Source organism: Sus scrofa, chromosome 10 (genome assembly GCF_054392235.1).
Source record: "Sus scrofa isolate SSC_HxYL_T2T_F1_AM1 chromosome 10, Sscrofa_HxYL_maternal_Yorkshire_Landrace_v2.0, whole genome shotgun sequence".
NCBI classification, from domain to species: Eukaryota; Metazoa; Chordata; class Mammalia; order Artiodactyla; family Suidae; genus Sus; species Sus scrofa.
In genome coordinates this window covers 90840903-90864099 of record NC_139392.1, presented here as the reverse complement: position 1 = coordinate 90864099, position 23197 = coordinate 90840903, and the positions used below count along the sequence as shown (strand labels likewise).

General features: G+C 47.6%; 1 long non-coding RNA gene and 1 pseudogene across 4 annotated transcripts in view; one reads left to right on the top strand and one right to left on the bottom strand.

Moving 5' to 3' along the window:
• The window catches only part of LOC146399598 (uncharacterized), a 71443-nt gene that overhangs the window by 5998 nt on the left and 42248 nt on the right, over positions 1 to 23197 (bottom strand). Inside the window, exons 1-4 of one of the 4 annotated variants that reach the window (XR_014818372.1) lie at positions 19079 to 19335; positions 9068 to 9249; positions 7056 to 7115; positions 3902 to 4194 (exon numbers count right to left, since the gene is read on the bottom strand). This is a non-coding gene — a long non-coding RNA (uncharacterized LOC146399598). Of the gene's footprint in view, positions 1 to 2240; positions 4195 to 7055; positions 7116 to 9067; positions 9250 to 11768; positions 12086 to 19078; positions 19368 to 23197 lie in introns of those variants that run through there. The other 3 variants (XR_014818370.1, XR_014818371.1, XR_014818369.1) reach the window with 3 other exon arrangements.
• On the top strand, positions 4885 to 4984 carry LOC146399599 (U6 spliceosomal RNA; annotated as a pseudogene).

Sequence of the window (23197 nt, the reverse complement as noted above, 5' to 3'; positions counted from 1 at the left end):
ACACACAAACACACTTATGAGAGAAAAACACACACCCACAGAGAACACACCACTTTTAACAAAGCGTGGGCACATACTGTACTGGCTCTTTTCATGGCTTTTTCATAGAGAGGAGAGAACCCTGAAGAATTACAGGATGCTTTTCTGCACACCAAAATGCAGGTGGTGCTGCCATTACTGGAGTCCTCTTCCCACGAGCCTAGAAGATGCTGCAGATATTAATATATCTCCCACAGTTGTTTTTATTTCCATTGGTAATAACAATGTACAAGACATCCTGGAAGACTCAAGATAACCATCGCCCTTTCAAGGTCAAATAACTTGGGAGCCTAAGTGGATGCGATGATAGAGCAGAAGGGGCTTGTGTGCAGCTAGTTAAATCTGTCCTCATCCAGAAAAACAGCCTAGATGACTGGTTTTGACTCCCTGCTTGTGCCGCCCCGACATTGCTCCCCATTCAGCCACGGCCTTTTCCTGGACCCTGCTCCTTGAGAAATCCAGACAGCACGATACGCAGAGACCAGGATCCCATGCACTGCCAGGCGTGCCATGAACTCCCCTGTCTGCTAGCTTTTCTGCGAACATAGCTGTGCCCCGCCAGCTCCCAGGAGAAAATACCAGCTAACAAAAACAAATGCTTCTATCTACTCCTTTAAACACAGGGGAAAGACTCTGGCATCCTCCAGAATGAAAGGATACTATTCTGAAGGGAGAAAAAAGTCCCTTTTAAGGACCATTAAGTATAAATTGCCTGATTAGCTGCTAGTGAAAGGTTTCAATTAACACCTAGACTTGCCATCAGCTTTGCGGGAGCCTCTCCCCGAATCAGGACTCCTCCTTGTTGGACTGTTTGGTCACACTCCGGGCAAGTCAGCAGCAATTTATTAGCATAATCCCATCTAATATGGTGACTCCTCCTTCGGGCTGGTGGAGGCGAATTGGATGTGTCAGGCTGGTACTTTGCCAGCAGGAAACACCAGGATCCCAGCTCCTCTTAGTGTGGCTAACGTCACGTCTACTCCCAGGCTCTGGAGTCAGATCTTTCTCTAAGAAAACCTTCTGGGACTCTGTTCCCTGTGGGTTAATCAAGAATAAACATCCTGGAGTTCCCGGTGTGACTCAGGGGTAATGAACCTGACTAGTGTCTATGAAGATGTGGATTCGATCCCTGGCCTCGCTCAGTGCTCAGTCCGTTAAGAATCTGGATTTGCAGCAAGCTGCTGCAGCTCCAATTCAACTCCTAGCCCAGGAAGTTCCATATGCCACCAGGTAGGCTCTAAAAAGGAAAATAAATAAACAAATAAACAAACAAACATCCCATTGGAGTTCTTGCTGTGGTACAGTGGGTTAACAGTCCAACTGCAGCGGCTCAGGTTGCTGCCAAGGTGCAGGTTCAATCCCCAGCCCGGCACCGTGGCTTAAGGGATCCAGCATCGCCACAGCTGTGGTGAAGGTCACAGCTGTAGCTCAGATTCAGTCCCTGGCCCAGGAACTTCTATATGTCGCGGGGGGCGACCAAGAGAGAAAAAAAAAGAATAGACATCCCATGTCCCCAGGATTTCTTTGATCTAGCAAACGCTCTTTGTGACACTGGGGCTGGGAGGAGGGTGATACTGCTACACGACATGCGGTTCTTCTCACTTATGTTGTGTATACAGGGAACTAATTTCTGTGAAAAAGAAGACCGATTTGGGGAGTTCCTGATGTGGCTCAGCCGAAACAAACCCAATTAGTATCCATGAGAATGTGGGTTTGATCTTTGGCCTCACGCAGTGGGTTAAGGATCCAGCATGGCCACAAGCTGTGGCTCAGATCACAGATGGGGCTCAGATCCCGAGCTGCTGTGGCTGGGGTGTCAGCTGGCAGCTGTAGCTCTGATTGGACCCCTAACCTGGGGACCTCCACATGAGGCAGGTTTGGCCCCCCCCAAAAAAAGAAAAAAAGAAAAAAGAAAAAGACTGATTCTGAGAGAGCTGTCTGCTGCGTGTCCCCACAAAAAAATAAAAGTAAAAAAAATAAATCCTGGTAAAATCTACGGCTGCCCACCCACCCCCAGTTCTAAGAGAGCAGAGGCGGTTTCTTCCTTCTTACCTCTCTTGTCTTGCCCCCAGCGCCAAGCCCTGCCTGGCACAGGGTACCCAGATGAGTGAATGACAGGTTCCTGGCTGTGATGGGAGGCAGCGGACATAGAAGGTGGCAGGTGGATGGAACACGACTGGTTCTTCCAAATAAAATGCTTGTCTCTGTTTCTTTTTTTTATTGAAGTACAGTTATTTACAATGTGTTCATTTCAGGTATACAGAAAAGGTGATTCTGTTATTTGCTGCAGAGACCGATGTATTTTCTTTCTCAGATCCTTTTCCATCTCTTATGACAAGATGCCGAAGATAGTTCCCTGGGCTATACAGTAGTAGGTCCTTGCTGAGTGTCTCTTTAATGAACAGTATTTTGTATCTGTGAATCCCAGACTCCTAATTTATCCTTCCCTTCACTTTGGTAAGTTTGTGTCTATGTCTGTGAATCTGCTTCTGTTTTGTAAATCATTTCATTCACATCATTTTTTAGATTCCACATATAAGTGACACCACATGACACCAAATAAAACTTTTTTTTTTTTTTTTTTTGGCTGTGCCCACATGCAGAAGTTCCTGGGTCAGGGACTGAACCCTCGCCAAAACTGTAAGCAGACCCATAGCAGTGACAACACCAGGTCCTTTACCTGCTGAGCCACGAGGGAACTCCCAAAGAAAACCTTTTGGGGGGTTGCCCTTGCAGCATATGAAATTTCCCAGGCCAGGGATCAAATCCAAGCCACAGCTGTGGCAACACCAGATCCTTAACCCACCACACCACAGCAGGAACTCCCCACAGAAAATATTTTTTAAATTGTGTCTGTCCATGCTGGATTTGGGCTTCCTGGCTCTTAATCTTTTCGTTGGCACAATCTGTGGTTGAGATTGGTCCCTGGAAACCAATTTTTTTTAACCTTGTTATTTTATATATGAGGCATCTGATGCCTCAAGAGGTCAAGTTACTTCTTTGGGAAATCATGCTAGTCGGTTTTCACAATATTATACAACGTTATAAATCTATAAATTGGATTTTGTGCAAAGGCACAAAGTCCTGCCGTGAACTTGAGCTTCTCTGTCTCTAATGACCAGAACATTTAAATTATCAGAAAACAACGCTCCCTCCCTATGGTGGCTTGTAGAGGATTTATAGCCTGTGGATCCATCAAATCTTAGACACCAATTGATTATAAGACCCACATATTGATTGTCTTGTTACTGCTAAGAAAAGAACACACTGCAAACACAGGGTTTTCTTACTACCCAGAAGTTTCAGATTTTACTTACGATGTGAGTTCTTTTAGAGATACTTATGCGTTTTTAAAACGTCTTTGTCTTTGTTTATACCTTAAAAGGAAAATACAAGCAAGGTAATTTGGTTATGGAACTTCCAAAAATTTTTCCCATTCAGGAAATCTGCTTTTATGTTACTTTGAAACTCGTTCGCTGATGGGCAGCCTTATCCATGGCACTGCCATCTGTGCCATCAAAAGTATTGATGGGAGTTCCCATTGTGGCTCAGCGGTGACAAACCTGACAATATCCATGAGGATGCAGGTTCCGTCCCTGGTCTCGCTCAGTGGCTTAAGGATCCAGCGTGGCCGTGAGCTGTGGTGTAGGTTGGAGATGCGGCTCAGATCTGCCGTGGCTGTGGCTGTGGTGTAGGCCAGCAGCTGCAGCTCCAGTTTGACCCCTAGCCTGGGAACCTCCATATCCCACAGGTGCAGCCCTAAAAAGACCCCCCCCCAAAGTTGATGCAACAGCTTTTCTCGAAACAAAAGAAAAGGAGACCTCTGTTATTGTCTCATATGGTCTTTCTAACCACGGCTCACCTTTCTGTGAGGTTGTGTTTGCTTGCTTTTTTGGTTTGTTTTGCTGCACCCACAGCATCTGGAACTTCCTGGGCCAGGGGTTGAATCTGAGCCACAGCTCTAATCTACACCACAGCTGCAGCAACACTGGATCCTTAACCAGCTGCCCCATGGCGGGAGCTCCCCCTCTCCATGAGTTTTGATGTCAGCGCCTTCTTGCTTGGCTGGTGTGGCAAGAAGTCCTCCCGCGTGGTCGCAGAGGGAGGCCCACACTCTCCAGCTGCAGGTGTCAGACTCCAGAAAGCATCAGGTCGCTGTTTTGCAAGGACATAGGAACTTAGGTCATTCCTTTAATGACACATAATTGTTTTCCTCACACCACATCTGGGCCCTGTCTCCGCTTGCCTGCCTTTCTTGCTACTCCAGAACTTTTCGTTCAAACGCCAAATCATCGTGTCATCTTCTTGGAAAAGTTGCAAGCACCCGGTCAACCATTAAACACATGCAATTGCTACAATTCACACGACACAATGAAAGCGCTCAAAGTAGGAAGGACTCTGACCAAGGGTCCCGTGTGAAGCAACCAGAGCTTCCCTGGGACCACGACTTGGTCCAGCAGAGATCGAACCCTCCCAGTGATTGTAAGATGCTTCCTGGTTTCCGCCGCATGAAAACGGGGGTGGGGAGGCGGCCAGCGGAAATGCGAACTTGGAGATGATGAAACAGAACTGGTTTCAGCCTGTGTCAGAATCTCTGCTTGGGAAACCCGTTGGTCCAGCTCATGAAGCTGGGCTCGTACATTGCACTTACAACTGGAAAGTGCCCACAACATCTGCCAAAGAGAAGGTATCCAAGGCAGTTGTTAAAAAGATGTTGGCGAGTCAATAATAGCAGCGCTTCTCAACACTGACTGCACATGAGACTCGACAGAGGAATTTTAAAAGAAGAAGGATGAAAAACAAACCCAGGGCTCGCCCCAAGCAGATCCAATCAGAGTTGTGGGTGAGCCTTGGCAGCGCAGAGACTAACACTGACACTGGGCAGAAATTCACGTGGCCCCTGCACAAGGATGACTGGCAAATTCGTGAAACATTCCATATTTTTAACAGTAGTCTTCTTTATAAAAAATCAGAATCTCTAGGAGTTCCCATTGTAGCTCAGTGGGTTAAGAGCCCGACATTGTGTCCATGAGGATGCAGGTTTGATCCCTGGCCTTGCTCACTGGGTTAAGGATCCAGTGTTGTTGTGGCTGTGGTGTAGGCCAGCAGCTGTAGCTCGGATTTGGACCCCTAGCCTGGGAACTTCCATATGCTGTGGGTGTGGCCATTAGAAGAACAAAACAAAACAAAACAGAATCTCTAGGGACGGTCCCAGGCATCAGGTCCTTTTGAAGGACCTTCAGGGGTGCTGGTGTATAGTCCAGGTAGGGAACCACTGACAGGAGAGAAGAAAACTCCTGGATTTCCAGAAAGCCAAATTCCTAGCACGTTCCAGGCACAGCTAAGAGCTGCTCACCCTCCTTGAAAACATCTGGATGAAGCAGCAGCACCCCCTGGGGTGGGGGAGTCTAGGGTTTACTTCCTCTGGCCCTCCTGCTCCTGCTCTGGGCACTTTTTCCCCTCCTCTTTCTTTCCTCTGTTGTTTTTTTTTTTTTTTTTTTTTTTTCTCTTCTCCTCCCTCTTTTGAATGTCAGCCTGGCAATCTTTCTGCACGGCTCTTTTTTAGCACAATGACAACCTGAGGTCTGAAACCTTTCAAACCGTGTCCTTCACAACCACGCATGCCCCACCATGCAGAGAAAATAGACTCGCGGAGGTGGTGGTGGGGGGTCCTCTGACCTCAACTCCTGCCCACGCGTCCTCCCCCGCCCCTCTGTCGGGCTGATCCGTCTCCTCCGTGACTTCCGTCTGCCCCTCAGGTGTCCCCAGCCTCCGCTGGCTCCACGGAGGGCCAGGGACGGGCAGGCAGGGCAGCTCCTGGAATCTGCAGGATTCCAGGATCTCATTCAGGAGACCTCGTCTTGGCTGCAGACAACACCGGGGATGGATCAGAGCGGAAAGCTGCAGCCTTCCGCCCCAGGGATGGCAGGTCAGAGGAAACCCTTCCCGTTCCTCCGCCATCACATCGTGGCCTCCGCGAGCCCACATTGTGTGCATACTGGCATCTGTCTAACAAGGGTTTTGGGTTTTGCCATCACGAAAGGGAAGATCTGCTTTTTTTTGGGGGGGGGTCTTTTGTCTTTTTAGGGCCATGCCCACGGCATATGGAGGGTCCCAGGCTAGGAGTCCAATCAGAGCTGGAACCGCCAGCCTACCCCACGGCCATGGCAACACTGGATCCAAGCGCCATCTGCGACCTACACCACAGCTTACGGCAAGGCCGGATCCTTAACCCATGGAGCGAGGCCAGGGATCGAACCCGAAACCTCATGGTTCCTAGTCGGATTCGTTTCCACTGCGCCACGATGGGAACTCCAGATCTGCTTTTTTATAGAGATTCCCACAGCCTCCTGGTCCCCAACCTTCCTCCGGCTCCCATTTCATCTCTGGTTTTGGGGGTTTTTTTGGGGGGGGGGGCGTGTAGGTTTGTTTTTAAGTATACAAACCCTGCCTAATTGGAGGGAAAGCACTCTCGTGGGGAGGCTTTGGCCAGAGAGGGGAGCTCCAACCTGGGTGTGGGGGGCATTGCTTAAAATTCATCCTCTGCATCCATCACATGTTTTCAAGAAAATAGATCCTGACGGGCTCTGTTTTTTCAACTTCCATGAGATTTTTATGGAGGAGGCGCTCTTGGCGCCTCTGCACATTGTATTCAGAGTTTGATGGTATAATTTAAATAATGATCTAAGGTTCCCTGGTGGCTCAGCAGGTTAAGGATCTGGCGTTGTCACTGCTGTGGTGGGGGTTCAATCCCTGGCCTGGGAACGTCCGCGTGCCACGGGCACAGCAAAAACTAAAATTAGATTTAAACAAATAATGACCTATTGAGAATGAAGCCCTCACATCCCTGGGGGGTGGTGCATTTCCGCAACTTCACGAGGGGCTTGGTCAGCAGAGACTTTTCTTTTCTCTTAACAGACACAGGACACATTTTTCTTCGTGTAAGTTTTTCGCAAGACAAATAAACCAGACAAGGTAAGATGTGTCATGATCAGAAAAGAAAAAAACTCTATTACCTGAAACCTCTGCTCCCTACTCTTCTTCACACTCGGGTGCATCTTCTTAACAACCCGTGGCTTTTAGGAGAGACCAGAGTTCATGTGAGCGACACACAGTGAGATATATTTTTGCAATGGACTCTTAACAATCCATAGAGTTATACCCAATGGACACTTTAAATTTTTTCAAAGAGTCGTGTTAGAATATAGATGTCGCTACCACTTGTTAGGCGGCAGTGTCTTCATTTATAACAAGAGGTATTAATAGGATCTGCTTCGTAGGGTTTTTGGAAGAATACAATGAAAATCAATTATGGGACTAATTGCTGGGCATTCGGTGAAGCTACACAATAGCGGTTGTTCCTGTTTCTTTTGTTTTTAGCAGCCAAGCTGTTCCTCGCTCTCCATCCATTTTCCTCCTCTCGTGTGATAGGTAAAAAGAAAGCACAAAGCAGGGATTTTTCCAGAATGAAATTCTGCCATTTGCGGCAACATGGGTGGACCCGGAGAGTATTATGCTTTGTGGAATGTCAGGCAAAGACAATCACTGTATGATATCATTTAGACATGGAGTCTAAACATAAAACAAGTGGATGTGTGTAGCAAAACGAAACGGACTCGCAGATAAAGAGGACAAACCCATGGTCACCAGTGGAGAGCGGGAAGAGGGAGGGGAAAGATGCGGGGAGGGGGGAGTAAGGGGCACAGACTATTAGGCGTAAAGTAGATAAGCAACAAGGGTGTATCGTACAACACAGGGAACTGCAGCTATTGTCTTGTGATCACTTTTCACCAGGTATAATCCGTAAAAATACTGGATCGCTAGGCTGTATACCTGCAATTCATATAACACTGTACATCGGCTATACTTCAGTTAAGGAAATGAATGAATTTTTAAAACAATAGATTTTTCCATAACTTAAAATTTACCAGCTCACCCTTTGTGTGGCATTCTAAAGGGAGAGAGAGAAGTCCTGGACCACGATTAATGTGTCTTGGAAGCTGGATTCTTTCCTGCCCGCAGATTGTCTCACCGATACGGCGCCCCAAGAGCCGTGAAGACTGCGAGCTTTCCCTCTGATGAGCTCACTAGCCTTGCCCACAGCTGCATCTCCAGAACTCCCTGACAGTCGTTCACTTTGCATTCACATAGTAATTTGGGGTTTCCAAGCGTTATTACGGTACCTGTCCACTTGACAACATCCCAGCAATAGAGCATCAATTCATTACTATACCATTCATTAAATTAGCATCTCAGGAATGGTCTTTGTCATAGAAAGTTAAAAAAAAAAACAAGAATTTAGGTGACCTGACCCTTGACCCTCAGTTCACGTGAAAAGTAGGGAACTCATATCTCTGTGTTTTCTCCAGTACGTGCTCGTCAGTGCATTCAGAGACTTCGCCAACGTGAAGGGGGCACACAGCTGAGGACCCCCAGATTACTTTTCTAACCTTGAAGTGACTGACCGTTGCCATGGGGACACAGCTGCTCCTGGGGGGCTCGTGAGCTGGCCAGGTAGGGGTGAGTGTGCTGCATCCTAACCCCTAGACCCCAAGGGCCAGCGGGTAAGATGGGGCCCTGGCTTTTGGGGTTCTTTAAAGGAATTCAGCAAAGAGGTGGAAGGTAGCAAAACAAGCGAAATGTTTATCAGGAGGACAAAAATACATGTGGGTAAACCCACCAGCGGGCTCAGAGAAAGGGTCCCACCCCTTTGGGGCGGGTTAAAGCATTTACATGGCCGATCATCTTGCTTTGTCTGGCTTCAAATCCGTATTTGTTCTGACTCAGGGCCCTCCCCTGTGCGCGCACATGCATCTTTAGCCAAGATAGACCCCAGCACCGGAGGGTCTCTGGGAGTTGACGGAACTTATTATGGTCTGGCGCCCCCTCCCTCCTCTGACCCCTGAGGAGCCTTTCTGGGCATGCGTCATGCACAAGGTCTCCTTGACCTGAGCGACAAGAGACACGTGGTCTCTTTGTCTTTCATCCACGTGGGGCCGGTTCCCCCTGGTCCCACCATTTCCGTTACCTCGAAGACTCTGTCCACAGGGGACAGGTTCCAGATGCTCCCCTGCCTCCCAGCCACCTGGCAACACACATCCTTTTGCTGCCGGGCAGAGCTGACAACATAAAATCCACAAAGCATCCCGATGCCGGAGGGTTTCCGAGTGGAGTTGAAACCTCTTCCTGGTCGCACCTGTCGGCGTTGACCTGCCAACGAAGAGCAAAATGGACTTTCTTTTTTGTTTTGCCTCTTCTTGTCCTCCTTAAGGTTTCTCGAAGGGACAAAACGCCAGGGGCAACAAAGGCCAAGAGAAGAAGGCGCGGAATGTGTGAAGGAGGAAGGGAGAAAATAGGAGACCTGGCTTGTTCACCCCAAGGCCAAAAACACCCCCACAACTGCGGTCCTGGATTTGACACCGAGCCAGTCAAATGCATAGTTGATGATGCAGGAGCCTTGGGGTGGACACCCCTTCTTGGGAGAAAATCCCTGCGGTTTACAGGGGCCCAAGGGGTCTCCAGCCTGATGGCACCTGTGTTCTTATTTAAAACTCAAGGGTATCCCCCCTTTTTCCATCTGAGCTGTTAGCTTTTCAAAATACTTAAAAACCAATCAGCAGCTAAATTGCATCTGAAGAGCTATTTCAATTATAGAATGGAGGCAGCTCCTCGGCAACGGAGTATTTAAGAGCTTGCAAAAATTAATGTGCATTTTAATGCTGATTTTCCGAGTATAATACACTTTGTAATTCATTTAAATGTATTCTGTGTGTTTTCTCCTAGCTGAAGGCACAGCGGCAGTCCTTGAATCATCATAAAACTGCATTTTTCAAGTTTTTCTTCTTAAATAGAAAAGTATTTAAAACCTAAGAAAATAAACTGAGTGAAAACATAATTGGTCAGGAAAGGAATGTAGATTGGGTTCTTTTCCTTGAATAGCATGACTTAAAAGCACTCCCGTGGAATCATTTGTGCTCCCGAGAAAGACTGCCTGGAGTGTGGATCGGATCAAATGAAAGTCTCATCTCCAATTGCTTTGTCCCTGTTGCTGGACTAGACAGCAGCTGTACGATTCATCCAAAGCTACAGACTTGGCAGAGAAGCACAGGAGTATCAGTGCCTCCATGCACGATGTGTTATTTTATTTTATTTTAATTATTTTTTTTGTCTTTTCGCCTTTTCTAGGGCTGCTCCCGCGGCATATGGAGTCGAATCGGAGCTATAGCCTCCAGCCTACGCCACAGCCACAGCAACGCAGGATCTGAGCCGCATCTGTGACCTACACCACGGCTCACGGCAACACTGGATCCTTAACCCACTGAGCAAGGCCAGGGATCGAACCCACGACCTCACAGTTCCTAGTCGGATTCGTTAAGCACTGAGCCACGATGGGAACTCCCCTGGACGATGTGTTTTAAAACTGAGTTAATCATGGAGTTCCCTTCGTGGCTCAGTGGGTTACAAATCCGACTAGGAACCATGAGGATGCGGGTTCCATCCCTGGCCTCGCTCTGTAGGTTAAGGATCCGGGGTTGCCATGAGCTGTGGTGTAGGTTGCAGAGGTGCCTCAGATCCCGCATTGCAGTGGCTGTGGTGTAGGCATGCAGTGGTAGCTCCGATTCAACCCCTGACCTGGAAACCTCCATAGGCCACAGGTGCGGCCCTTAAAGAAAAAAAAAAAAAGAAAGAAAGAAAGAAAGAAAGAAAAGAAAATCTGAGTTAATCAAACATAAGTGTTTTGCCCCAGAGCCACAGCAAGCTGTACTCCTGTCTACAGCCCGGAGACCAGAGAGTCAGCAGAACCGACAGCAGCTTTGGCTCAGCAGTGGCCACAACCAAGATTAAACGGTTGCGTGAGGGAGAGAACGTGGCTCCAGGCAGGAAAAAGCAGCTTGGGGTGGACGCAGCGGGCTTGGGTCACCCCTCCGTGGTCTTTGAGGAGGAACCCAGGAGGCTGGATTGCAGCCAGGCAGAGGATGGTGTGCTGACCTCATTCAAGGCCGTTCCCCCTCCCTCCACACATCAGGAGGCCTAACACCCAGAAACGGAGTTACTGCGGCTTCACCGAAAGAGCCGGGCCCCCCAGCAGCCCGCAGCGGAGGTGGGAGCTTCCTCTGCCCTCTGCTCCGTAGTCACCTGGAAACAGAAGGGCACCCGCTTCCTCTGGGTGCTGTCCGGGGCAGGATGGGATTGTCTGCAGCTTTGATCAGCCCTGGATTCAGTGTTATTGGTGTTGGCGTTGCTGGGGTCGCATTTGAACCCTTGACTTGCACAGAAATCTGACCTTCCCTGCCCTCCCCTGACTCCTCTCTCCTGAAGTTTATTCTTCCCCCAAAGTCAAGGTGGTTAGAAACCAAGCCAATCAATGCTGCAGAGAGAGAGGTGCTTGCAGAGCCTGCCCCGGGGGGCGGCGGGCGCTGCCCTCTGCCGAGATGTCGCTGCCTTTCGAGGTCCTGGGCAGAGACGTGAAAGGGCCATTTATGTATCCAGCAAGGGTTCACTGGGCTCTTACTCCAACTGTGTTTGGCAAGAGGTCCTAGGAGAAGTCGGGGAGCTGAATCGCAGCCTCGCTCATCAAAGAGAACCAAGACCGAGGTTCGGAAATGTGGGGGCCTCCCTGCTGCTTAGTGAAAAATAAAGATGCCCCGATGCTGAGCACTGGGGTGTAGCTGAACGCAGACATCACCCACCATTAGGAAAGCAGTTTGGAAGAGGCTATGAACACCCACCTGGTGTTGCCTCTCCGGACCGTCCAGGCTGAGGAAGCAGTATGTCAGGATTGCAGCCTGGCTGGCTCTCGGGCTGAGCATCCGGCGGGGCTGAGCTCTCCGCTACCTTTGGGCCCCTCTGGTGGGTAACTGATGGCTGGACCATTTTCATGCTGCACCATTAACCCCTGGAGCCCCTGCCCCAGGCAAACGGGACATTGTCCCTGTGCCTCCTGCCCTTGGGACTTGCATGCCTCAGCCTTCTCTAAGGAAACCATAGAGTCTGCCCAGAGCTGTACACAGTGGTGGCTTTCATTTCAATTCCCACCGCTGTTCCCGTCGGTACCAGGAAACAGGGGGCACTATTTATACGCTTCCTGGTGTCAATTTCCACAGTGAGGAGGTGAGGCTGGTTTCTGATTTACGCCTTTCGAGCCAGCTGTCCCCCGTCATTTTGCACATGCTGGGATGACATTTCCCTCCAGCCAATTTCGTCCTGAAGAGTTTTGTTTCTTTCACACGTGCGGGAAGAAAGAAGTCTTTGGCGTGAAGTTTCCCCCACCCCTCGTAAAACTGTCGTTTCATGGGCCCTGTCTAATTCGTGCTCGTATAACTTACTAAACTGTCCGGAGACAAGATCGACTCTCTTGATAAAGGCGCTGATGACTTATTCTGGGGACTCGCTTCTGTAGGGAAGAATTTAGGGGCATCACTCGAATCTGAATAATTTTTTTTTAAAAAAACCGAAATGTTCTTTTTATGTCCTTTTCTATGTATTTATTTTAAAGTTGAAGATACCCTGTACTAGCAGCTGGTTGGAAACTAAGCAGACTGGAAAAAAAATGTAGGAGAAGAATAACATTGAATGATGTTAGCGGTTTAAGTCAAAGGGGTGATGGCAACACGAAAGGGAAGTTATCGTTAAGTCAAAACCTGGAGAGCAGCACAGACAAATGGCAGATGGGGGGACATGCTCTGGGTCCTCGAGAAACCTGAACTGTGATAAATCGCAGCAAATCTCTAAGCTTCTCTGGAGATTCAATACAGCCAGAGCTTTGGCTTTGGAGCAGAAATAACTGCCAGCAACCCCGTCCCCATCAGTCTGCACGAGCCCTGTATCTCTCTGGGGCGATGGTTTGATGGTTTTATTAGTGAACTTAGCTCCGGAGGCGGGGCTTTAAGGAACTTAAACCACGTATCATGAAATGGGTGAGACTATAAAAATGAAGGCTCTTCTAACCATGACATTCCTCGAGTTCTTTGAAACACACCTGCCGCACACCCATCAAACGTAATGATTCAATTTTAGACGCAAAGGCAGAAAACGAGGCTGAGGACAGCCTAGGAAAAGTGTGTCCTAAAACAAAACCCTACCCACATCCTCACTCCGTAAGCGTATTCAACAAATACTCGCTGAATACATAAGCAGCGGGATGAAGGGATGAGTCTTGAGCACAGGGATGAAAGCAGTATCGAGCGCTTTTCTGAGAATGGACGAATTGAGGTAGCATCCAACACGGTGCGGGAAAAAGGTCTTTATCACAGCGCTCGGGGGACCCAGGAGGCTCACAGGTTTTCTTCGTGGTCTTAGTTACAGAGAGAGTGTTGGAAGCGGTTTAAGACAATCGTTTGCCATGAAGGACCAGAGAATTAGCCAAAAAAAAAAAGAAAGAAAAAGAAAGAAAGAAACCGATCATGCAATTCTATTGATAGCTCCTCCCAAAACACTGTAACATATCATCTCTTTTTCATGACGAAAGATTTCAAGGACACAGAAATATATGGCGAATGAGCTCTGCTAGATGGAACATTTAAATAAAGCTTTAAGAAAGTGAGGTTTCACTGTCTTTTTTTTCCCTGTTCCTCCCACTTTTTGTGAAAGAACCACACTCATGAAACTGACATTAATCACCTTAGGACTTTTTTAGAAATTAAATTTACTTGCAGTTGTATGTATCCGTAAATTACGCATTGTTTTGCATCTTTTTTTTTTTTTTTTTTTTTTTAGCTTTTTAAATAAACACGACTGTATCCTGCCTAGCTTTCATACTGTGTTTGGGGGATTTACCCATGTTGATTTAGGGAGCTGGAGGAAATTTATTTTTCCTGATGTATAGCATTTCGCGTACCTTATGAATAGGCCATAACTTATATCTCCATTTTCCTGCTACTGTAGATTTTAGTCCTTTTTTTTTTTCTCTGCTTCCTTTATGTTTCCTTGAGCATCAACCAAGGGAAGCCTCCTTGGGTATTTTTCAGCCTCACCCAAATATTAGAGAGCTTTATGGATCCCACCTATTGCTGTGGCTGTGGTGTAGGCCAGCAGCTACAGCTCTGATTTGACCCCTAGCCTGGGAACTTCCATATGCTCTGGGTATGGCACTAAAAAGACAAAAAAAAAAAAGAAGAAGAAGAAGAAAAAAAAAAAGACAGAAAAGAAAATTATGCAGCCATGGAGTTCCCTTTGTACCTCAGTGGAAACGGACCCAACACGTATCCATGAGGATGAGGGTTTGATCCCTGGCCCCACTTAGTGGGTTAAGGACCCTGCATTGCCTTGGCTGTGGTGTAGGCTGGCAGCTGCCACTCCAATTTGACCCCTTGCCTGTAAACTGTGGCCCTAAAAAAGAAAAGAAAAAACAAATATGCACCCTGAACTCTGCATCAGAGATTCTGATATAATTCATCTAGGGTATAAATTCTAGCGATAGAAGGCAGCAAATGAACAAAGTCCTAGCTTGGGAAGCATCCAGGCAGGACAGGACATAAAACAGGATGACCCTATGGAGCCTGGATTTCGGGGGAAGCCTCACACGGGGGTGACATTGAGGCTCAGATGAGTGACCCAGGGGCCTCCATGAGAAGACCTCGGATAAAGAGGGTTCCTGGAGAGGACGTGGCTGGAGGAGGCTTGTTATCTAGAGAAGCAGAGAGAAAGCCAGTATGTCCACTAGCTGCTCCCGACTGTTGTGGGCCCATGTCAGGGTGCCACATAGGCCCAAGCACCTCAACAGTTAAACGCCATAAACTAAGTAAAATATTAAGGGGTATCATTTTACAGATATACATTCTGTCACAATGACAAAACTTAAGATAGGGGTAAAGCTATGGTCTCGATCTGATGCAAAGTCCAGATACGCGTGACAGTTAAATGTGACTCCCGTTGTCCACCTGTGGGAACTGGGGCCGGACCATGGGTGCTCCGAGAAGTAAGAAAGAGGTAAATCATCCATAAATTGTAGTTACTCCACTAAGCTTGCTTTGTTGGCTTTATGTCAGTGAAACCATCATTTATGCAGTTACAACAGTCGCCGCATAACGTGTTCTTGACAGTAATGACCTAGAGGATTGAAAAGAAAAGCTATGTCTGCTGAAGAGTTACACACTTTGTTTTATTTATTTTTTTTCTTATTTTCTTATTTAATTTTTTTCCACAGCACAGCAAGGGGACCAAGTTCCTCTTACATGTATACATTTTTCCCCCACCCTTTGTTCTGTTGCAATGTAAGTATCAAGACATAGTTCTCAGTGCTACTCAGCAGGATCTCCTTGTAAATCCATTCCAAGTTGTATCCAATAACCCTAAGCTCCCAATCCCTTCCACTCCCTCCCTCTCCCCCAGGGCAGCCACAGGTCTATTCTCCAAGTCCATGATTTTCTTTTCTGTGGAAAGGTTCATTTGTGCTGTATGTTAGATTCCAGTTATAAGTGATATCACATGGTATTTGTCTTTGTCTTTCTGACTCATTTCACTCAGGATGAGAGTCTCTAGTTCCATCCATGTTGCTGCAAATGGCATTATGTCATTCTTTTTATGGCTGAGTAGTATTCCATTGTGTATATATACCACATCTTCTGAATCCAATCATCTGTCGATGGACATTTGGGTTGTTTCCATGTCCTGGCTATTGTGAATAGTGCTGCAATGAACATGCGGGTGCACGTGTCTCTTTTAAGTAGAGCTTTGTCCGGATAGATGCCCAAGAGTGGGATTGCGGCGTCATATGGAAGTTCTATGTATAGATTTCTAAGGTATCTCCAAACTGTTCTCCATAGTGGCTGTACCAGTTTACATTCCCACCAACAGTGCAGGAGGGTTCCCCTTTCTCCACAGCCCCTCCAGCACTTGTTATTTGTAGATTTCTTAATGATGGCCATTCTGACTGGTGTGAGGTGGTATCTCATGGTAGTTTTGATTTGCATTTCTCTTATAATCAGCGATGTTGAGCATTTTTTCATGTGTTTGCTGGCCATCTGTATATCTTCCTTGGAGAACAGTCTATTCAGGTCTTTTGCCCATTTTTCCATTGGGTGATTGGCCTTTTTACTGTTGAGTTGTAAGAGTTACACAGTTTAAATGTATTTTCATTAAAGCACGAATTAAGTGTGAAAGAGATTTATTTATTTACTTATTTGATTTTTTTTTTTTTTTTTTTTTTGTCTTTTTAGGGCCACACCCACAGCATATGGAAGTTCCCAGGCTAGGGGTCACACTGGAGTTGTAGCCGCCGGCCCACGCCGTATCTGAGCTGAGTCTGCAACCTACACCACAGCTCATGGCAATGCCGGATCTTGAATCCACTGAGTGAGGCCTGGGACCGAACCTGCATCCGCATGGTTACTGGTCCGATTTGTTTCCACTGAGCCATGAGGGGAGCTCCTCCAGAAACTTTTCTAAAATGAACATTTGTCTCATGTATTTTCCAAAAGGTGACTTTTCCTCTAAAGTAGAAGTTATAATTAATCAATAGCAAAATGTGTATCCAAAATTATTTAAGATGAAATTTTAAATTTTAGGAATTTGAATCCATCTTATTAAATACAGTTGGCCCTTGAACTATGCGGGTTGGGGCACTGACCCCCAGCACGGCTGAGAACCCATGTGTAAGTTTTTTTGTCAGCCCTCCATACCCAAAGTTCTGCATCCGTGGATTCCCGGGCTAGGGTTTGAATCAGAGCTGCAACTGCCGGCCTACGCCACAGCCATAGCAATGCTGGATTTGAGCCTCATCTAGGACCTGCACCACAGCTTGTGGCAATGCCAGATACTTAACCCCCTGAGTGAGGCCAGGGAAAACCTACATCCTCACAGAGACAACAACGGGTCCTTAACCCGCTGAGCCACAGTGGGAACTCCCCATATGGAATTTTGATGGGACCAATGTTTGATAGAAATTTTGGCCATCATGCCTAGTATAGCCACACACATCAGGGCCTGACCTACTGTGTTGTATTGAGAAGAGTTGGGAGCATATTAAAATGGACCATACAAATCAGAAAGCTGGGGTATAGATACAGCTTCGGAATGGTCACGGTCCATGTTTTAGCACTTGCTGTCACACTAAAATCCAAGATGGTAACAGATGGCAAAGGCTTCATATTTAGCTACTGGTTGACTCATTCACCCAAGGAATAATTTTGTACTAAACCCTTAAAATCCAGAATTCCCATCGTGGTGCAGCGGAAGCGAATCCAACTAGGAACCATGAAGTTGTGGGTTCAATCCCTGGCCTTGCTCAGTGGGTTAAGGATCCAGCGTCACCCTGAGCTGTGGTGTAGGTTGCAGATGTGGCTCGGATCTGACGTTGCTGTGGCTGTGGTGTAGGCTGGCAGCTGTAGCTCCGATTGGACCCCTTGCCTGGGAACCTCCATCTGTTGCAGGTGCAGCTCTAAAAAGACAAAAGACAAAAAGAAACAAATAAACCCTTCAAATCCATAACACCATGAATGCTCTCGCCCCTAGCCTAAAACTACAGACCGTTCCTAGTTATTGGGCCCGAAGCTGGCAGGACCCCACAGCATTGAGGTCAAGGGATTTGGTTTGGCCCTCTCGACCAGGGATTTTCATTAACTTCTGGGAAAAAAGCAGACACGTTAATGTAATTCAAAGAAAAACGCCACCACGTTTCACCAGCCTATACCCCAGGCTCCCTCCCTGAAAATCTCCTGAAATGAAAGTGAAACATTTCCAAAATTATGGATTTGAGGAATGAAGGGCAGAAAAATTCTCAGATTTGAAACCTTACAAAGTGAACTAACGTTGTTCAAGTCACACCTTGAGTTAACATTTGTAATTTGAGCAAAAGCTGCTAATAAAAATCATTGTCCTTCATGCCAGTGAAAAGTAAACACCACGATGCGAGGTGGAAAAGCAGACGGTTGCAAATAGCTCGAGAGTCGAGAGTCGTGACTTTCAAAAAAAAAAAAAGAAAAAAAGAAAAATCGCTGTGCAAGAACCTTGCAGCATTTAGAACCTCTACATTTGTGAACAGCTGCTTTGCGTTATAAAACTGAATAAAACTAAATGTCACGGCCCGTTAAAGGATTTAAGGTTGAACACGAAACACAAGACTTGACATTGGCATCTTAGGACCAAAGGAAAAAACAAACCACCCAACAGGAACAGTGGTCAGGTTTCCATGTCCTAATCCAAAGCGTGACGAGTTGCAAAATACAAACACATAAAATACAGATTGAAATATGTGATGGATTTCATCTTCAAGTGGATATTTACATCAATTGTCAATTTCAAATTGATAATATTCCACGGCTGCACGTATTTCTGTTAGGCCCTTACAACACAACTGGAAAAACGGAGAAAGAGTAAATATACTTCTGGCCATTGATTGTTCTTATCGTCCATCCATCTCATTGGCTTATTTCTACCCTCTGGAGCCTGTAGACACCTAAGTACATAACCTCTGTTCTAGGCTATGAGCTTTTCATGAACAGAAACACTGGCCGCATATTGTTCAGCCAGGTTCCCTCATTTGTCCAACACTGTCCATCAGTGACTTAACAAATATTCCTTGGTCACCTGCTATGTACCTGGCAGTGTAGGTCATGCTGCAGTTGCAAAAATGGATGAGACAGGAGTTTCCCGGTGGTTCAGTGGGTTAAGGATCTGGCATTGTCACTGCTGTGGCTCTGGTTTCAGCTGTGACGAAGCGTCACCCTTGGCCTGGGAATTTCCACATGCCACAGGCATGGCTGGAAAAAAAAAAAAAAAAAAGGCTAAGACAATTCTTGCCTGTAGGACCTCAGATTCCCGTATTCAGTAAATGTTTGAATTGAATCAATTGGCTGTCTTAGTCCCATCATGACCCAAAGAGTTCCGAGTAACATAATATGCGGCCCCCCGAGACTGTTTGTTGCAAGCAGCAATATAACAGCTTATAAAAGTCATCCCCCCAGAGAAAAATTATTCCTATCTGCAGGGTTTGATTTGTGAAAACATCTGGCCCAGTGGGAAGCCTCCAGTTTTGCATCCAGGGTGACAAAAATGTAAGTCCCTGAAGCTAATTAGTAAATTAGCATATACACTCACGCACCTGAGTCCCCGGGTCCAACCCCGTTCCAGCTGTGCTGCAGGAAAGTCAGCTTTTTCCAGGAGACGCAGCAAAAATGTGGGTCTGAACAAACACGGCTTTGTCTTGGTTGCATCTACGTTTGTCTGTGATCACGGAAATCCAGACGTGGCGCATCCAAGCCTGAAGCGCCTCCCGTCCCCCCAGGGATGAAGGTACCTTCCCTCCACATCGCTTCCCTTTAGGGTGACCGTCTTTTAAGACACAGCTGGGCTGATGTCACAGCACACAGAAGGGAGGCTCTTGGCTGAGCAAGGGGGTGGCGCTAGCTTGAAAGGCAGGGAAGAGAATTAGCAGTCAAGGAGGTGTTGAGGTTGAAATGGCAAATGTGCAAAATCATCCTACAGTCTTAAATAGTCTTCACTCTTCTTAAATATGTCCATAGCTAACATCTTATGGTCTCAGCTATTTTAGGAGATATTTCATTTCTCATCTTCAATTCGCCCAGGAGGATAGAGGTGTTTGGGGGTCTGCTATAACTTTTAGTTATTTGCTGCCATGGTCTCTCTTTCTCCAGGCTCATCAGCTTAACCTGGCTGAATTCCCATATAATTCAATGTTTTGCCAACAGCGTCTCATCAGATGCCCAGTCCACACCAGGTCCTGTCGGCAGGCAGCATAGGAGGCGGGAGAGCAACTAGAAAGTCTTTTGATCAAAGACGGAAAGAAGAATAAACAGAATTTATTACGGGGGAAAAAAGTGAAAGATGAAAGACTGGCAACTCAATCAGCAGGTTCAAAAGTGCAAAGAGTGAAACATCAGGAACTCCTGTTGTGGCTCAGCAGTAACGAACCTGAGTAGTATCCATGAGGACGCAGGTTCGATCCCTGGCCTCGCTCAGTGGGTTAAGGATCTGGCTTTGCTGTGAGCTGTGGTGTAGGTCAGTAGCTACACCTCCGATTCGACGCCTAGCCTGAGAACTTCCGTATGCCTCACCTGCAGCCCGAAAAGAAAAGAAAAGAAAAGAAAAGAAAAGAAAGAAACGTCATGATGGATGGAAAAGGAAATATAAATTGTTCGAATGGCAGGGATGCATTAAAAACAACAGACCTGGGGTTGGGTGGGAGCTGGGGGAAGCTTGCATTGGAGCAGGTCTGTCTGAGCTCCAACCATTGTTCCAGGTAGGACTTGCTTCCAAATCACCAAGGGAGATTTTTTTTTTCTTTTTAGGGCCACACATGTGGCATATGGAACTTCCCAGGCTAGGGGTCGAATCAGAGCTGCAGCTGCCAGCCTACACCACAGCCACAGCAAACGTGCAGGGTCCAAGCCGCGTCTTCGACCTGCTCCACAGCTCATGGCAACGCCGGATCCTTAACTCACTGAGTGAGGCCAGGGATTGAACCTTCGTCCTCATGGATACTAGTCAGATTTGTTTCTGCTGAGGCATGACAGAAACTCCCTTTTTTTTGGGGGGGGGTCCTAAACAAAGAAACAAATTTTTTCTCCCCTGGGCCAAATATCTGGTCATTCAGAAGCAGAAGGTGTGGGATGGGGGTCCAGAAATGTTTATTTTTTGAAATACTTTCCAAGTTCCGATTCAAGATGGCAGCTGAGCATAAGCCTGTGCCAGCTTCTTCCTTCCCAAACCCCACTGAAATTGGAGTAAGAAGGACCCATTGGAGAGAACAGAAATATTGCAAAGGGCCAGAGCTCAAGATCTATTACTTAAGGCTGGAAAGAAGATGGAAGCGTGTTGAAATCTAAAACCCCACGTTGGCAGCTAAGGCCTCCCCCAAGGGAAAAGGCTTCCATGGAAGCCCCAGTCTCTGGCAGAGCTACAGAGAAGCTTCAAAGTGGAGTGAGTCGGAGTGGGTGATCCATAATGGCATACAAATGAAATAAAATGATGAGAAGAGTGTCTAGGGAAGAGCTGAACCCTCCCCTTCCAACTCAGCATGATGAACTGGCAGCCGAGCCCCTAAGGATGTGAGAAGGATGCTGTTTGAGAGAAGGTACCTGAGAAGCCCAGGCCATCCGATTTCTAGCCCGATTACCTGCTCCCCGGTAGGGAGAATGAGATGAACAGGGGCGAGCAGCCTCCCTGCATGTTTCCCGGGAGCTTGGAAGTGAGAGGAGCCCCACCCGCTATGAATCCCCCGACCCGTGGTCCCTAACACGCCAAGCTCTTCATGCTCTTTTCTGCTCATGGATTAGGGAGACGCAAGAACCTCAGCGCCAAGCCCCAGGCAGCCCAGCCTGTCTGCAGGCGCCCCTTCTCTGCTCCTGCCAACAGCAGCTGCAGGAATGAAAATTTCCCTTGAAATTCGCTCCCTCCGAAAGGGAGGGATTCTCTGATGAGTGGAGGGATCCAAAAAGGACTGGAATTCCCACATGCGACTTTTTTTTTATTATTATTAGTATCCTTGTTGGTTCACTGGAGAAAGGAAAAAAGCAACCTTTGCTAGAAGCATCCAGCACCTGATCGAGTCCCAAAGGGTGGCCCCAGGAGTCCAGCCCTCAGTCTTGTCAGGGGGTCTAGTCCTTTGTGTGAAGCTCTGCATCCAGACCAGGCCGAGGGACGTTCCGGAAACATGTGTGAAACCGTCCCCGGTCCCTGGCCAGAGGGCATGTCCTTTCCTCTGGAGACCCGGCTGCCAAGGACATGGGGTGTTTCAGAGCTCCATCCACACGGGCTGGGATCCCCCATCCCAGCAGGGTCCTTAAAGCAGTGGACAAGGCAGAGGCCCGTCACCAGAACGGACCACAGTAACACACACGATGCAGGAGCTCCCAAGAACAAGCCACAGATCTAACACACAGGCCGAGGGTGACTTCCACCCGTTCAGATGCCCTTCCTGCTTTGGGTTCCAGTCTGGAAACAGCCCCACTTTGGACACAAACGGTCAGGTGTCCTAGGAGAGAGCTCTCATTGATTGTCTTATTGAGAAATTAAGTAGCTTTGGGGCTATAGGCACCCGGGTCCCTAATTTTGGTGGGGGGGAGGGGCAGTTTTAAAAAATGTTGAATGTGGAATTTTCCTTGTGATTCAGTGGGTTAAACACCCAACTAGGACTAGGAGGAGGCGGGTTCAATCCCTGGCCTTGCTCGGTGGGTTAAGCATCCAGGGTTGCTGTAGGCTGTGGTGTAGGTCACAGATGCAGCTCAGATCCTGCATTGCTGTGGCTGTGGTGTAGACCGGCAGCTGTTGCTCCGATGTGACCCCTAGCCTAGGAACTTCAATATGCTACGAGTGCACCCCACCCCCCCAAAAAAGAAAAGAAAAGCTGTGTTCAATGCCCTTGGCTCTGCCGGGGGTGGGGAGGTGGGGGTTTCAGCCCACGGCGGTCTGTTCTTTCTTCTCCACAGTCACGCTCCCGCCAGCCTTTGCCCAAGTGTCGTGGGTGTTCTCGCATTTGGTGGGAATGAGGAGGGCTTTTGGGTGGGGGCCGAGTTGAACCCCCCCCCATGGGTCTCTCGTGAGTGTAATTCTGGTACATTCCTACCTCTTCTCTAGCTGTTTCAGAATCATCTCCTGCTCACAAACTTGGCTTTGTGTCTCAATGAATAAGCCACTTTTCAAGCTTACAGTCTGAGTAGGAAACCAAAACAGCTCGGGGCCCAGGGCGGACTGGTGGCTACGAGGACGTTTGCACAACCTTCAGCCACCCTGGTCCCTGCACAATGGACCACTGAACGCACGGCCCGGGGCACCGGCTCCAGTCCTGGGTCCTCCAATACGGAGAGCTGGCTGTTTTAAGGATTCCTTTCTCCATTTTGGTCTGCGTGGCATCCCGCGTGGATGAGGTTTTTTGTTTTGTTTTGTTTTGACATCTAAATATCTATTTTCTCCCTCTGGGGAGACGCCCCCAGGGCACAGCCCAGATCCTGCCTCCATAACCCCTTTGCTTTCCAACCACCAGGGCACTGGCGTATGTTTTAATGTCTGTTTGTTTAAAAGCCCGCCCTCGAGATTCAAAATACAATAGAACGCCCCACCTGGGGAGATGACACCTGTAAAGTGGCTTTTTTATGGATATTGCAGAAGGGACAGAAGTTCCTTTCTGAGGCCGCTGCAGCCGCTGCCACTACCTTGGTAACGGCTGCCTTGGGTTCTTAACAAGCTCTTCCTTTCAATGGGC